The sequence below is a fragment of the Schistocerca serialis genome, chromosome 8 (genome assembly GCF_023864345.2).
Source record: "Schistocerca serialis cubense isolate TAMUIC-IGC-003099 chromosome 8, iqSchSeri2.2, whole genome shotgun sequence".
Lineage (NCBI taxonomy): Eukaryota > Metazoa > Arthropoda > Insecta > Orthoptera > Acrididae > Schistocerca > Schistocerca serialis.
Window position 1 is genome coordinate 402,693,122 of NC_064645.1, and position 16,684 is coordinate 402,709,805.

Consider the following 16,684-nt stretch of genomic DNA (forward strand, 5'->3'; position numbering starts at 1 on the left):
CCCCAGCAGAGATAAGGCAGCAGGAGCTGCTCCCTATCTGCGTCTCGTTCTTGTTTTAGTGTTCTCGGGAAGCCCGCTCTGTTAGAGGAATGCAGCCGATAAAACTGTTTCGAAACTGACGGCTGAGAGCGGTGGCTGAGGTCACGCGACCTTCTGTTCTCTAGCGGAGCACCGACCGGGGGACACAAGTATTGGCAATGAGCTGCCTCTCCACAAAGGAGCTCCTACCACAAAATGCAGGGGGCAAGTGCCGAACACAGGGCGAAGTTGACGCAGCCTCATCTGGTCATCGGTGCGGAAAAGGTTGCGCAGTTAGGGAGGAGGCTCGTCAAGACTTTCAGACAGAAACACGGAATGCTGGCGGAGGAGACACCTGCTGAGTCAGCTGCTCAAAGATCGCAGGCGTTCATCCCACTCCGCGTTCCTCAGTTAGCCCTCCGACTTATTTGGCTGCTTCGTCCCTTCCTGTCTCGTGCTTATATCTTATCTCTACGTGCCTCCCATCCGCGTACGTACTCAGCAAGCCACCGTACAGTGCACGGCGGAGTGTACATCCAACACCGACTCAAAGGAAGGCCTCGGCGCTTGTTGGTGACGTCACGTCAGCTAGGCGCGGCGAACGCCAGGTCTGTTGCAGGCAGAAACGCCTGGGCGTGCTTATCACTATAAATCTCTTATTTCTGGACAAAATGTTTGGTATTGTTTTGGATTCTGCAGTTTTATTTAGATGAAAGATTTTCTTACTATCGTAAACCTACAAATGAAGATCATAGTTCTGTATTACTGAATCCTGTCGAAACAAACGTAGATCAATATGAGAAGTGTTTTGCGGCATTGCAAGCTTCGGAAATTTTACACTGAAGTAACAATATTTACTTGATTCATTTTGTTATCGAAACTTACCCCAACTTTACAATGAACTCGTTTCCTTTATTTATTTATTTTCGTTTGACATCGTCACTGGAAATGTGAACTAATTTACATGTGTAAATGTCCAACTGTTGCCAGTCATTAGATTACAGTCGTTTCCAACGAAAGGAATTCTAAATAGGAAACAAAATAGCTTCATACATCGAAATTACTGCTGAGCTTAAACTTTTTTAAACATGCACATTAGAAAAGATAAATATTGCCCTCTTGCAACTGAAAGGAGAAACTTTACAAGATAAAAAAAATTTATTTGATAAAACAAGTATCTCTCTTTTGCCTCTTCTTCTGTCCCCAACCCCCTCCCCCAACGTGTACAATCGCAAGGTATTTCATTAACATTCAGTGCTCCTCACAGCATAGTCAACCAAGATACCTAAGGAAGGGCTCCGATATGTTCACAGTTTCTTGTAAAAGCAACCCAGTACAAACGTAACTTCCTCAGATTTACAAATAGGGTAAAGAAGCACGAATTCTATTGCTGCTGCACCATGAAGTTGTTTTTGTATGTCAATCCTTAAAACAGGTGGCAATTTAAGTTCAGGAGTACACTATTTGTTAAGAAGTGTAATGAATTGCACAATTAATTGATTGCAGAAATCTCTCAGAACAATGTGTGTTGGTCAACTACCGCCAATAGTTTCACATTTTCCTGTGTCGGAGAGGGAGACACCACCATTATGAGTATGCCTGCAACAGACCTGGCGTTCGCCGTGCCTAGCTGACGTGACGTCACGAACAAGCGCCGAGGCCTTCCTTTGAGTCGGTGTTGGTATATCGCACCACTATTAACGATTTCATTCCATTTGACTGCTGAGCGAGAGAAAAATGAGTGTCTATAAAACTCCGCACGCGCCCTAATGTCTCTTGTGTACTCTGATGATTATACGTGAGATAACTGTGGTAGGAGCGCAATAGCTGCACTGTCTTTTCCGAATAAAGGTTATCTAAATTTAAGGGGGATCACTGCTGTCAGTTGGAGCGGGACATTAAGCGGAATCAGCGGCGACGAGCGAAAATGAGTACCGGACCGGGGTTCGAACCCGGGACCTCCTGCTTACTAGGCAGGTGCGGTAAACACTGCGCCATCGACACAGCATTATCGCAACTGCACGGGCTATCTCCGTACGCCTCACAGCCGATCCACATTCTCATCGAAATGTACCGCTGTAGCTGACAGCAGTGATCTGCCTTCAATTTACATACAGTGTTTCACAGCTTCGGGATATGCGTCGTCCGTCCTTCCGAAGGAACAGACACCACAATTCAAATAGCTGATAAGCCTGGTTGGGCAATGGATCCACTTCCCTCAGTGCGAAGGCGCAAATACGTCCGGTACACATTTTCGCTCGCCACCGCTGATCCCGTTTAACGACCCGCTGCAGCTGACGAACAGTAATCTCCTTTCAGTTTACCTATAGTGTTCCACAGGTGCGGGATCTGCTTGATGTCTGCTCTTTCGAAAGAACAGACACCACGCTTTCAAATATCGAAATTTACCGAACAGTGCTTCGTAAGGACTAGGTCGTCTGTCTCGCAAGGATTCGCATTCAAATTGCACGAGCATTTTTGTTACACTTTCGTGTAGATTATACCGACTGTTACGATCGTAGCAGCGGGCCTCTGAATTCGTTTGATGTATGACGTCATTCCTATTTGATAAGAACTTCGAATATTGGAAGAGAACTACAGTTCCTTTAAAGATGCTTTGCACTTTCAAACAACCCTTGCAATAATTCTTCTACGCGTCTCAGTAATACTAATTTTATGTGCTCGTCCCATTTCATATCGCTTCGTACTATTATATCTAAACATTTATGCGATGTTGCGTGCCCAAGATGTACACTACTTATCTTGTAATCAAATGTTATCGTGTTCTTTCTCTTAATTATAGGGGCTACTTTACATTCAATCACATTTGAACAGAGCTGTCATTGGTAACACAAATTAACATTTGGTCCGACTTTTTTTTTTTTTTTTTTTTTACATTTCCCTAAGATCGTTCAACGGCAATGCTTTCCCACAACAGCAATCGGCCACAGCATACCAGAGTGATCAATTGTGAATCGTTTACTGTTCCCAACAAACGCCAATCTTCTTACACTTCCACTGTGCAAACGCGTAAGAGCTTTTTTTTCTTTTTGGAGATAGTGCGTTTCAGTAATAAAAATAATACTACCCTCTTACTAAGAAGATGATTAATGGAATATATGAATACATCAACACATGGCTCGAGATGAATGGAGTACCACTTAATTTTGATAAGGCTCAGTGTATACAATTCAGTACTTCTCACAGTCCTCCACAAGCCTATAATTATAATCCGTTTAAATACTGAAATACAAAAAGCATTTAGTATTCAGTTTTTGGACCTACAGATAGAACACTACCTGGACTGGAATACCCACACTACCTTTGCAAAACTCAACTGCTATAAATCAGGAAATGAAGAAATTAGTGTATTCTGCACGTTTCAGGTCACTAATTAACTGTGGAATCGTTTTCGGGACAACACAACGCACAGGTATTATGAACAAAACACTGTCTCGATCGCGTTTTTTTTTTTTTTTTTTTTTAATTTCAATCTTCATGATCTTCATTTTTACTTTTAGATACTTACGTCTGCAGGTTCCCGAAATGGCACAAATTTGAAGAAAGGCGGCACTGCGACGCAGAATATTTAACAGATATTGTTTTGTAGCTTACGAAAGAAACATAGTTTAGATTTTTTGTTAACTGGAATACAGGGATATTGTTTTCAGAACATAGGAGCGTTTCTCATGTTACTTCTGGAACATCCTGTAAAGAAATCTTTAAAAGGAAAGAAAATACTGTTGATTCTAATCGACATTTAGTGACCAGGTGCGTAAATAATAAGAAAGATGAGGTGACTGATCAATTTATTATTTTACCGATTTTTGTTCTCGTGCGCTGCACAACGTCATTAGCTTTCAGATTAAAGTAGTTCTTGTGACTAACATAATTTAATCAAAAATTCATTTCACATCTCTTCTAATACAAGAAACAACAGAAAACCATTTCCCTAGAAAAGGGCTCTAGGGACGAACAACAAACATTAATGCGAAGTAACTTGTGTTTCACAATAAACTTACCTAACGCGGCAGAATCGTACGTTATGCTTTGCGAAAAGTCGGTAGCGACAAATAACCAGTAAAATGTCTGAAAAAGAAGACAAAGCATATATTAGAAAAAGCATACGGTTGGCTACCTCGGTGCTACAATGATTATTTGAACCACCGACTTACACACACACACATACACACACGTACACGTTTAAATGTGTTGGTAGGAACACAACAGGTGTAGACGAGCTTTTTCGTAAGTGAGCAGAGGGACTTGTATTTAACAGCTTTTGGTTGTTTTCGGAAGTCTACAGGGCAAAGTAAGTTTTTGCACCGCCAATCTTCAGAATGAACTATGGGGCGGCCTTATATAATAATATCAGACAGTATATTTAGACAGTTATATCTTATTCCTTCAACAAAAACGATATATCGATGTGGAACGATTAATATCTCTAAGATTTCGCTACAAGTTCGCTTCATTAGCTTAGCAGGTAACCTAAAATTGGATAATCGACTGAACTGATAACATGGAAGAACTTTCCGGCAAACATACATTATTTGTCAGCATTTTAGCATCTTCCATCTTGCTGTCAGACCTGTCTGATAAGGAAGCAGAACTTATTATCTTGCAAGCAATATAGTTCATTAACGTACAATTTCGTAGAATTTTTACAAGGAAAAATCTTGCTTGTGTTGGACTAACAGTATCCAACTGTTTCGCCTGAAAACTCACAAAATATTTACGTCAGTCATCCCTGCACATTAACTCTCTCACTGGACTGATGGTTAATAACACGGTCTCATTCAAAAGCTGTTATATTCTCTCAGCGAACAGCAGATGTAAAAAAACTTAAAAATTTGAGTAATAAGCCACAGATTTTAAAACATAAGTCTAAATGCTTCCTCGTGATACACGCCTTCTATTCTGTACAAGCGTTGTCACAGCAGTTTAGAAGCCTTGCACTGTGATATCTATTGTAATATACAGTGTAATATTCTCATATGTTTTCAGCTATTGTAAATAATTCGCCTTTACTATACTGGGACAAAGATGAATAAGCGCACTGCTTGAGCAGTGAATAAGATATTTGACTCTGTCTTTAGTTTCATCTGTGGTTTACTTGCCAGTCAGTTGTGCAGCGCCGGGGCGTTCTTATTCGAGACATAGCAGCAAGCAGCAGAGTTTTTCGGAGGATCAGATCTGCTGTTTGTGAATATGGAAGAAACTGTCTGGTATACTTTATTATGGAGATGAAAACTCATTTATAATACTTTCTCGTTCTTTATATTTATGGAGAAGTTCTTGGAGGAATTTTAAAGGAAACGAAGGCATGCGCAAGAATGAAATGTTTTATGTTGTACATTCCTTTTTTGTCAATAATCAGAGTTTAACGTTTCAAGAAGGATTTTCTTTAAAAAAAAATCCACCTCCTTGATTCATAGTAAAGGTTTGAATATTTTGTCATGTGTCCATTGCACACGAAGTCACGATTGTTTCTGATAAGCAAAAACAAAAAATAATACTAGCGAGTAGTTTATTTTCTTTTAGCTGCTGCATCTACTGATTTGGATTTGCTTTCGAGAACTTCCGTACTCCAGACACAAAAAAAAACAGCATTCTGAGCAAGAGATACAGGTAAGTCACTATTGTTTCAGCGCAGATCTCACGTTGCGTTCTTGGGCAGACTGTGTGTAGTCGAGACCGTCATGCGTCGCGCAGATTAATTCTCATTGAACAATGTCGGTAATTTCGAAAAGAATTATTTCTTCCGAGGAGTGCAATAATATATTTCTGTCGATACTCCGTGTCAAACATTGCATTTCATATCACGCAACGTTTTTAACTTACTGCGATACTGAGTTTTAGTTACGTAGTTTTCATTGAGCACACAGTCAGTTTCTTTTGGGATTTAATTGGATTCAATTTCTTCATTTCAAAATTTTCATTTCATGAAGTTTAAAGTTTTATTTCACGACACTGTTCACATGGGTAACACAGGGACAACCAATAGTCAATGTTGCTCGCCAATTGAATGGGCTACTTAGAGAACACGTTATATGAAGGGAAGTTTTTGAAATCAATATATTCAGTTATCTCACACACAGACAATTTTTTTTATAGACAGCTTATAACAAGGGTTGGACAAAAGTGTGGAACCACACCGAGGAATGCATGACAACATAAATGCAAATGCTAACCAAGCCTGCAGGTTGCCTTGTTGGTTTTGGCCGCAAGTGTCATCTGTCCAATGTCCTCAATACGTTGGAAAGGTGAGCGGCTAATTGAATTCGAACATGGGGACATTCTTCGTGGGCGCTTCCGTAACCAAGGTATTCTAAGTATTTCGTTTTCCAAGAGGCACCGTGTCGAAGATTTTTGCCGCATACAGGGAAAGTGAAAAAACATCAGCAGCCGAGTCACATCGCGGGCGGAAACGTGTGTTGAGTGGTCCTGATTGATCGTTAGTGAAGAAAATTGTGACGAAAAATAAAGAGGACAACAGTTGTAAAAGTCTGCTGAACCGAACGTCGCTCTCGCGAACGCTGTCAGCACCAAAATAATATGCAGGGAACTGTAGGACAAGGCGGAATTCCAAAACCATACACCAGTGATGCAAATGCCCTGGTCAAGAAAACGTGGTGCCGAAGCCATAAAACTTGGACTATAAAGAAGTGGAAGCAAATTCGGCTTGATGAGTCATATTTCTGGCCGAGTTCACGTTCCACGAGTGAATCATGGAAGGGGTCCGACGACGGCTTGGACAGTCAGTAGTGATATTCCATGGACCCTATTGTCAGTCTGCGAGGTCGCGTTACTGCAAGGACAAAGTGAGAATTTTTGCTGACAAGGTCCTTCTCATGGCACAATGTTTGTTCCCCAATGGTTATGCTGTGTTACAAGACGGCAGAACCCCTGATCACTCGCATCGTCCAGGACTGGATTTGCGATAACGAGGATCAAATGTCACATCTTCCCAGACCACCACCGTAAACGGATCTCAATATTATTGAGTCTTTGTGGTCAACTTTGGAGAGAATGATGTGTGATGACTATCCACCTCCATCATCGTTACGTGAACTCGCCACTATTTTGCTGGAAGAATAGTATAAGACTCCACTGAAAATCATACAGGAACTGTGTCTAGTCTGAGATGACTGGAAGGTGTTCTGAATGCCAACGGCTTTCCTGCGCCGTATTAGGCATGGTAATGAGTAGTGTTTGTGGTGTTTCGGTATTTTTATCCAAGCCCTGTACATTGTTCCAATTTTTTTTAATTTTATAGTATCCTTTCTTTAGATTTCAATTTATTCATTAGCTTTCTCTGAACTATATGGTGACTACTCCGCTTCTGCTCACAAGGTCATGTGGAACCGGCGATTTAAATAAAATTAACCAGTTAGTTTGGTTCGTAGCGAAAGGGAATGTCAGGACAGATTGTAAAACAGAACAGAGCTTAAAAATGTCGATGGGCAAGGGGAATGAAACGGGAGAAAGGAAAGGTGTGTTCCGCATTGTGCTGCCTCACTTGTTAATACTTCAAGGTATACTTAAAACACCACCTCGGTTGCTATTAAGAAATATTTTAATCTCCACTAGCGACTGCATTCATTCTGAGGTGACAGATGCAGAGTGCCTTGGTACAGATGAAAACCACATGCTATTGAAACTTCTGGAGCAAAGCACTTTGTAAAAGCCTAGATACTTGTCACCAGCAGATGTTCGATGAACGTAGCTGGAAGTGGAAATTAGACCATTTCGTAACAGCAGCTGAGGTGGGTTCTACATGCACATGCTTTAAAGGAAGGGGGAAGGTGGGTAGGAGCTCAAGAGGAAAGCTTCTCTGTATACGACGAAAAAATTAGAAAAGATTAAACTAAAGGATGAAAAACGTACACTATTGGCCATTAAAATTTCTACACCAAGAAGAAATGCAGATGATAAACGGGTATTCATTGGACAAATATACTATACTAGAACTGACATGTGATTACATTTTCATGCAATTTGTGTGCATAGTTCCTGAGAAATCAGTCCCCAGAACAACCACCTCTGGCCGTAATGACGGCCTTGAAACGCCTGGGCATTGAGTCAAACAGAGCTTGGATGGCGTGTACAGGTACAGCTGCCCATGCAGCTTCAACACGATACCACAGTTCATCAAGAGTAGTGACTGGCGTATTGTGACGAGCCAGTTGCTCGGCCACCATTGACCACACGTTTTCAATTGGTGAGAGATCTGGAGAATGTGCTGGCCAGGACAGCAGCCGAACATTTTCTGTATCCAGAAAGGCCCGTACAGGACCTGCAACATGGGGTCGTGCATTACCCTGCTGAAATGTAGGGTTTCGCAGGGATCGAATGAAGGGTAGAAATTGAAATGGCTCTGAGAACTATGGGACTTAACATCTGAGGTCATCAGTCCCCTAGAACTTAGAACTACTTAAACCTAACTAACCTAAGTACATCACACACATCCATGCCCGAAGCAGGATTCGAACCTGCGACCGTAGTGGTCGCGCGGTTCCAGACTGACGCGCCTAGAACCGCTCGGCCACATCGGCCGGCAATGAAGGGTAGAGCCACGGGTCGTATCTAAAATGTAACGTCCGCTGTTCAAAGTGCCGTCAATGCGAACAAGAAGTGACCGAGACGTGTGAGCAATGGCACCCCATACCATCACGCCGGGTGATACGCCAGTATGGCGATGACGAATACACGCTTCCAATGTGCGTTCACCGCGATGTCGCCCAACACGGATGCGACCATCATGATGCTGTAAACAGAACTTGGATTCATCTGAAAAAATGACTCCATCCTGCTGCAAACGTCGTCGAACTGTTCGTGAAGATGGTTGTTGTCTTGCAAACGTCCCCATCTGTTGACTCAGGGATCGAGACGTGACTGCACGATCCGTTACAGTCATGCGGATGCCTGTCATCTCGACTGCTAGTGATACGAGGCCGTTGGGATCCAGCATGACGTTCCGTATTACCCTCCTGAACCCACAGATTCCATATTCTGCTAACAGTCATTGGATCTCGACCAACGCGAGCAGCAATGTCGCGATACGATAAACCGCAATCGCGATAGGCTACAATCCGACCTTTATCAAAGTCGTAAACGTGATGGTACGCATTTCTCCTCCTTACACGAGGCATCACAACAACGTTTCACCACGCAACGCCGGTCAACAGCTGTTCGTGTATGAGAAATCGGTTGGAAACTTTCCTCATGTCAGAACGTTGTAGGTGTCGCCACTGCCGCAAATCTTAAGTGAATGCTCTGAAAAGCTATCGGTTAAATTTCGCGTCTGTAGCACGCCATCTTCGTTGTGTAGCAATTTTAGTGGCCAGTAGTGTATAATAAAGAACGATGGTTTCTTGCCGAAATATTGTTGCCCGAATCTGGAAGCTGTTCGTTATGAAAACGGCGTTGGCGGCGATGAATGCGATGCAGGTGTTCGTAACGACGAATTTTAATTGAGTGAGGGGAAGGGAATCTCCCTGCCATTGTATTTGCTGTCTTGTGACTGCGGCGGAGTTCGTTAGGGTCAGACCTACCTGCGGCGAATCCGTCCCTCCCCTAGCCGCTGGTCAAAGGAACCAGAGCCTCAAAAGAGCGCGGCGTCCATCCGCAGGGCAGGATATTTATGACCGCGGAAAGACGTCTGCTCGCATCGCTGCACGGCCGCTTTCAATGCACCTTCCCTAGTGAGAGCGCGCGTGCGCGAAGGGTCGGCGGTCATCTCTTAGAACAGGTAGGACGGGCGCGCATCTTCTGTAACCGGAATCAGCGACTGGACAGCGGACTGCCACGGCAGCAGATGGAGTGCTTATGGGACGATCGTGTGCGACCCCGCGACTCGGCTGTGCCCTTGACCCCTGCCTCGGACATCCCGTGAGGAGTTAGTACGGCCGCCGGTCAGCAATTACACGGCCAGTCTGGGCCACGCGCCGGCAGTAGCCAGCCGACTGAGCCTGCTCCTGGAGTCAGTTGGACTGGTCAGTCGAGATCAGACGCTCTGCCTCTATCCGGCCTCCACGTGACCTCCACGTGACGCTGGAGCAGGGAGCTTACGGACGTGTCTGCATGTCGGTGGTCGCTAACTGGGGGAAGACTTTTGTTGGCTACGTGCTACGCGAGCGTGATGTCCTCAATGCCACGAACAGAGCAAACCGGATTCATTCGGTGTTTCTGGAGTCGCGATATACATCTCATTCAGTACCACATCGTCTCCATGTATGTTGTTGTTGTGGTCTTCAGTCCAGAGACTGGTTTGATGCAGCTCTCCATGCTACTCTATCCTGTGCAAGCTTCTTCATCTCCCAGTACCTACTGCAACCTACATCCAACTGAATCTGCTAAGTGTATTTATCTCTTGGTCTCCCTCTACGATTTTTGCCCTCCACTCTGCCCTGCAATACTAAATTGGTGAGCCTCAGAACATGTCCTACCAACCGATCCCTTCTTCAAGTTGTGCCACAAATTTCTCTTCTCCCCAATTCTATTCAATACCTCCTCATTAGTTATGTGATCTACCCATCTAATCTTCGCCATTCTTCTGTAGCACCACATTTCGAAAGCTTCTATTCTCTTCTTGTCTAAACTATTTATCGTCCACGTTTCACTTCCATACATGGCTACACTCCATAAAAATACGAGGTGCTTTCAAGTTCTAAGGCCTCCGATTTTTTTTCTAATTAAATACTCACCCGAAATCGATGAAACTGGCGTTACTTCTCGACGTAATCGCCCTGCAGACGTACACATTTTTCACAACGCTGACGCCATGATTCCATGGCAGCGGCGAAGGCTTCTTTTGGAGTCTGTTTTGACCACTGGAAAATCGCTGAGGCAATAGCAGCACGGCTGGTGAATGTGCGGCCACGGAGAGTGTCTTTCATTGTTGGAAAAAGCCAAAAGTCACTAGGAGCCAGGTCAGGTGAGTAGGGAGCACGAGGAATCTCTTCAAAGTTGTTATCACGAAGAAACTGTTGCGTAACATTAGCTCGATGTGCGGGTGCATTGTCTTGGTGAAACAGCACACGCGCAGCCCTTCCCGGACGTTTTTGTTGTAGTGCAGGAAGGAATTTGTTCTTCAAAACATTTTCGTAGGATGCACCTGTTACTGTAGTGCCCTTTGGAACGCAATGGGTAAGGATTACGCCCTCGCTGTCCCAGAACATGGACCCCATCATTTTTTCAGCACTGGCGGTTACCCGAAATTTTTTTTGGTGGCGGTGAATCTGTGTGCTTCCATTGAGCTGACTGGCGCTTTGTTTCTGGATTGAAAAATGGCATCCACGTCTCATCCATTGTCACAACCGGCGGAAAGAAAGTCCCATTCATGCTGTCGTTGCGCGTCAACATTGCTTGGCAACATGCCACACGGGCAGCCATGTGGTCGTCCGTCGCATTCGTGGCACCCACCTGGATGACACTTTTCGCATTTTGAGGTCGTCATGCAGGATTGTGTGCACAGAACCCACAGAAATGCCAACTCTGGAGGCGATCTGTTCAACAGTCATTCGGCGATCCCCCAAAATAATTCTCTCCACTTTCTCGATCATGTCGTCAGACCGGCTTCTGCGAGCCCGAGGTTGTTTCGGTTTGTTGTCTCAAGATGTTCTGCCTTCATTAAACTGTCGCACCCACGAACGCACTTTCGACACATCCATAACTCCATCACCACATGTCTCCTTCAACTGTCGATGAATTTCAATTGGTTTCACACCACACAAATTCAGAAAACGAATGACTGCACGCTGTTCAAGTAAGGAAAACGTCGCCTTTTTAAGTATTTAAAACAGTTCTCATTCTGGCCGTTGGCGTTAAAATTCCATCTGTCGTACGGTGCTGCCATCTCTGGGACGTATTGACAATGAACGTGGCCTCATTTTAAAACAATGCGCATGTTTCTATCTCTTTTCAGTCCAGAGAAAAAAAATCGGAGGCCTTAGAATTGAATGCACCTCGTACTTTAAGAAACGACTTCCTGACACTTAAATCTATACTCGATGTTAACAAATTTCTCTTCTTCAGAAACGCTTTCCTTGCCATTGCCAGTCTACTTTTATATCCTCTCTACTTCGACCATCATTAGTTATTTTGTTCCCTAAATAGCAAAACTCATTTACTACTTTAAGTGTCTCATTTCCTAATCTAATTCCCTCAGCATCACCCGATGTAATACGACTCCATTCCATTATCCTCGTTTTGCTTTTGTTGGTGTTCATCTTATATCCTCCTTTCAAGACACTGTCCATTCCGTTCAGCTGCTCTTCCAAGTCCTTTGCTGTCTCTGACGGAATTACAATGTCATCGGCGAACCTCAAAGTTGTTATTTCTTCTCCATGGATTTTAATACCTACTCCAAATTTTTCTTTTGTTTCCTTTACTGCTTGCTCAATTGTATAACATCGGGGAGAGGCTACAACCCTGTCTCACTCCCTTCCCAACCACTGCTTCCCTTTCATGTCCCTCGACTCTTATAACTGCCATCTTGTCTCTGTACACCCCTGCCACCTTCAGAATTTGAAAGAGAGTATTCCAGTCAACACTGTCAAAAGCTTTCTCTAAGTCTACAAATGCTAGAAACGTAGGTTTGCCTTCCTTAATCTATTTTCTAAGACAAGTTGTAGGGTCAGTATTGCCTCCCGTGTCCCAACATTTCTACGGAATCCAAACTGATCTTCCAAGAGGTCGGCTTCTACCAGTTTTTCCAATCATCTGTAAAGAATTCGTGTTAGTATTTTGCAGCCGTGACTTATTAATTGATAGTTCGGTAATTTTCACACCTGTCAACAACTGCTTTCTTTGGGATTGGAATTATTATATTCTTCTTGAAGTCTGAGGGTATTTCGCCTGTCTCATACATCTTGCCCACCAGATGGTAGAGTTTTGTCAGGGTTGGCTCTCCCAAGGTTATCAGTAGTTCTAATGGAGTGCACTTAAATAGGTTTGTGACTGGACTCAAAATTTATCGACAAGCAGGAAGCAGCACGGCCTCCTCGAAGGAGTGTCGTCTACAGTCGGTGAAGTAATATCTGTCGTGCCCCAGCGGTCTGTAAGAATCGGGCACCATTGCTGTCAATCAACATTAATGACTTACCAGATAGAAAATGATTTTTTAATAACTTTCATCCGATTGCATAGGACTATGTCTTCTACTTGAGTGAAGACGGAATCTTGGGATAATTTTAATTTAGCCATAGTCTCACAAAGTTTTTATTTTGAAATGAACAACCTGATTTTACAACGGTATCCATACAAAGCAGAACAAAGCTCCGCGTTCTGGCCTAGCCGAGACCAACCGACCGCCGTGTCATCCTCTACGACTGGCGTCATTTGGATAAGGTACGGAGGGGCATGGGGGGACAGCACACCCCTCTTCCGATCGTTATTGGCTTTCTGGAGCTTGGAGCCGCTATTTCAATCAAGTAGTTCCTTAAATAATATCACGAAGCTGAATACACCTCTCCAGTCCTCCCAATAAGGAAAATCTGTGGCAGTTACGGGAATCGAACGCGAGTCCTATGAGTAGCAGGCAGACACGCTGACAACTGGTCTACAAAGGCGGACACAGAGCTATGGAGGCGAACATGCTCAAACGAGCTTGGGATAGTTCGTGCAATTACGTATGCCATCACAGTTTTAATTTTACTTTAACAAATGATCAGTTGGCCCTATAGCAGACGAACGTCAAATATACAGACGACAGTCAAACTCGTCCTTTACTTTTTCGAGTGTGTCTGGAGTTACTGCGTTCACTTATGTTGCTATCCGGCGTCACAGTTCACCCACATAGTAGTTGGTAGGGGAGGCGCATAAACCGGGCATTGCAACTCCCCTCTCCCCCCCCCCCCCCACCACCACTGGAAAAAAATGCTTACCGTAATCTCGGGTGGCTTTGGAGACAAATTGTGAATTGCGAGTTCCGTATTCCTCTCGTTGGCGATCCATCGTTGAGGCAATCCATTGCTCAGAATTTTTTTTACATGCAGGAGCCAGTGAGGTGACCCACCGACTTGAAATTTTCGGCTTGTTCTCGCAATTGTCGGAAAAAAAACAGATATCCAACACATAAATCATTCCTGTTGATTGTATGAAGCTCCACTAAGTTACTCTGTTGACATGTAGTCTCGTTGAATTGGATCGTTTCATAATACATCTCTTGTCTTCTGATAGTCACTGGCCTGGTAACGATTCATCTGACGATCATTTAAAACTGTGCCTGCACAAATACCACCACTGTAGTTGCTCCAGATTACGGATTGCTTGTTAGTTACTACCTTTTTTGGAATGTGTAAGGTGATGTGTAATACGACAAAAACATGTAATAATGAGGCGTGTTGCTTTCATGGCCAGCGGCTCTGTTGAGATACAAGCCTGTATTAATAACGTTGCCACGTCGAAGTTTAACATGACACGTAACTAAACCATGACTTTTTTGTAAGTATTAATTTATACAACCTCGCATTTCAGATGAATGTACTCTGAATTTCTGTTGCAGTTGCTCTTATCTGTTGTTCACAGATACTGTGAAAATGGTTTATACGAGAAATCGGTTGTAACACACATAATCAATTGCGTCACATGCTCTTTCCTACAAATTAGTTTTAATTACGATCGCAACAACAGAAACTACTTCTTTAATTTCTCGTTTGTTTGGAGGTCTATACTGCACTCCTGTTACACAGTGCAGACACGTAGTTGCAAACAAACCAAAAATTAAATACGTAGCTTTGTTTTCGCGGTAATAGTTACAACTATTATCAGGGCTGTGACATTTTGTTTCGGATACTCTATCTGTGTGCTAAAGCACTGTGGTGCTGGCATTTGAATGTACACTACCGGCCATTAAAATTGCTACACCAACGACAAATGCAGATGATAACCGGGTATTCATTGGACAAATATATTATACTTGAACTGACATATAATTACATTTTCACGCAATTTGGGTGCATAGATCCTGAGGAATCAGTACCCACAGCAACCACCTCTGGCCGTAATAACGGCCTTGATTCTCCCGGGCATTGACTCAAAAAGAGCTTGGATGGCGTGTACAGGTACAGCTGCCCATGCAGCTTAAACACGATACCACAGTTCATCAAGAGTAGTGACTGGCGTATTGTGACGAGCCAGTTGCTCGGCCACCATTGACCAGACGTTTTCAAATGGTGAGAGATCAGGAGAATGTGCTGAGCAGGGCAGCAGTCGAACATTTTCTGTATCCAGAAAGGCCCGTACAGGACCTGCTACATGCGGTCGTGCATTATCCTGCTGAAATGTAGGGTTTCGCAGGGATCGAATGAAGGGTAGAGCCACGGGTCGTAAGACATCTGAAATGTAACGTCCACTGTTCAAAGTGCCGTCAATGCGAACAAGAGGTGACCGAGACGTATAACCAATAGCACCCCATCCCATCCCGCCGGGTGATACGCCAGTATGGCGACGACGAATACACGCTTCCAATGTGCGTTCACCGCGATGTCGCCAAACACGGATGCGACCATCATGATGCTGTAAACAGAACTTGGATTCATCCAAAAGAATGACATTTGACCGTTCGTGCACCCAGGTTCGTCGTTGAGTACACCATCTCAGGCGCTCCTCTCTGTGATGCAGCGTCAAGGGTAAACACAGCCATTGTCTCCGAGCTGATAGTCCATGCTGCTGCAAACGTCGTCGATCTGTTCGTGTTTGAGGACACCATCGCAGGCGCTCCTCTCTGTGATGCAGCGTCAAGGGTAAACACAGCCATTGTCTCCGAGCTGATAGTCCATGCTGCTGCAAACGTCGTCGAACTTTTCGTGCAGATGGTTGTTGTCTTGCAAACGTCCCTATCTGTTGACCCAGGGATAGAGACGTGGCTGCACGCTCCTTTACAGCCACGCGGATAAGATGCCTGTCATCTCGACTGCTAGTGATACGAGGCCGTTGTGACCCAGCACGGCGTTCCGTATTACCCTCCTGAATCCACAGATTCCATATTCTGCTAACAGTCATTGGATCTCGACCAACGCGAGCAGCAATGTCGCGATACGATAAACCGCAATCGCGATAGGCTACAATCCGACCTTTATCAAAGTCGGATACGTGATGGTACGCACTTATCCTCTTTACACGAGGCATCACAACATCGTTTCACCAGGCAACGCCGGTCAACTGCTGTTTGTGTATGAGAAATCGGTTGGAAACTTTCCCCGTGTCAGCACGTTGTAGGTGTCGCCACCGGTGCCAACCTTGTGTGAATGCTCTGAAAAGCTAGTCATTTGCATACCACGGCTTCCTCTTCCTGTCGGTTAAATTTGGCGTCTGTAGCTAGTCATCTGCGTGGTGTAGCAATTTTAATGGCCAGTAGTGTACATCGCGACTGCAGACGTGTACCTGCAAATATACGAAAAATTATTTACTTCTCTCCCCCCCCCCCCCCCCCCCCCGGTCAAAAGATGAAGTTCGAGATTCCTCTTAGTGACAAAGACATGACAGAGCGTCCCACTTCAGCCAGCTATGTCTGGCAAGCTGGGGCTATGTCTGGCAAGCTGGGAGTGGTGGGAGAGCGACGCTAGCGCCACGCTGCGCGCGTAGCGGCTGCGGCGCCTCTGGGATGCTGCAGCAACGGTCGCTTCCAACGGATCGCCGAGTGACCGCTGCAACAGGCTGC

The 16,684-nt window shown here is 44.4% G+C and overlaps 1 protein-coding gene and 1 non-coding gene across 2 annotated transcripts in view; both read right to left on the bottom strand.

Moving 5' to 3' along the window:
• The window catches only part of LOC126417035 (ras-responsive element-binding protein 1-like), a 465,403-nt gene that overhangs the window by 273,082 nt on the left and 175,637 nt on the right, over positions 1–16,684 (bottom strand). Inside the window, exon 2 of the mRNA XM_050084927.1 lies at positions 4,041–4,107. The gene's annotated coding sequence lies outside the window, so the exon portion shown is untranslated. The remainder of the gene's footprint in view (positions 1–4,040; positions 4,108–16,684) is intronic.
• Trnat-agu (transfer RNA threonine (anticodon AGU)) lies at positions 1,949–2,022 on the bottom strand. Its single transcript has one exon. It is a non-coding gene; the product is annotated as a tRNA-Thr (tRNA).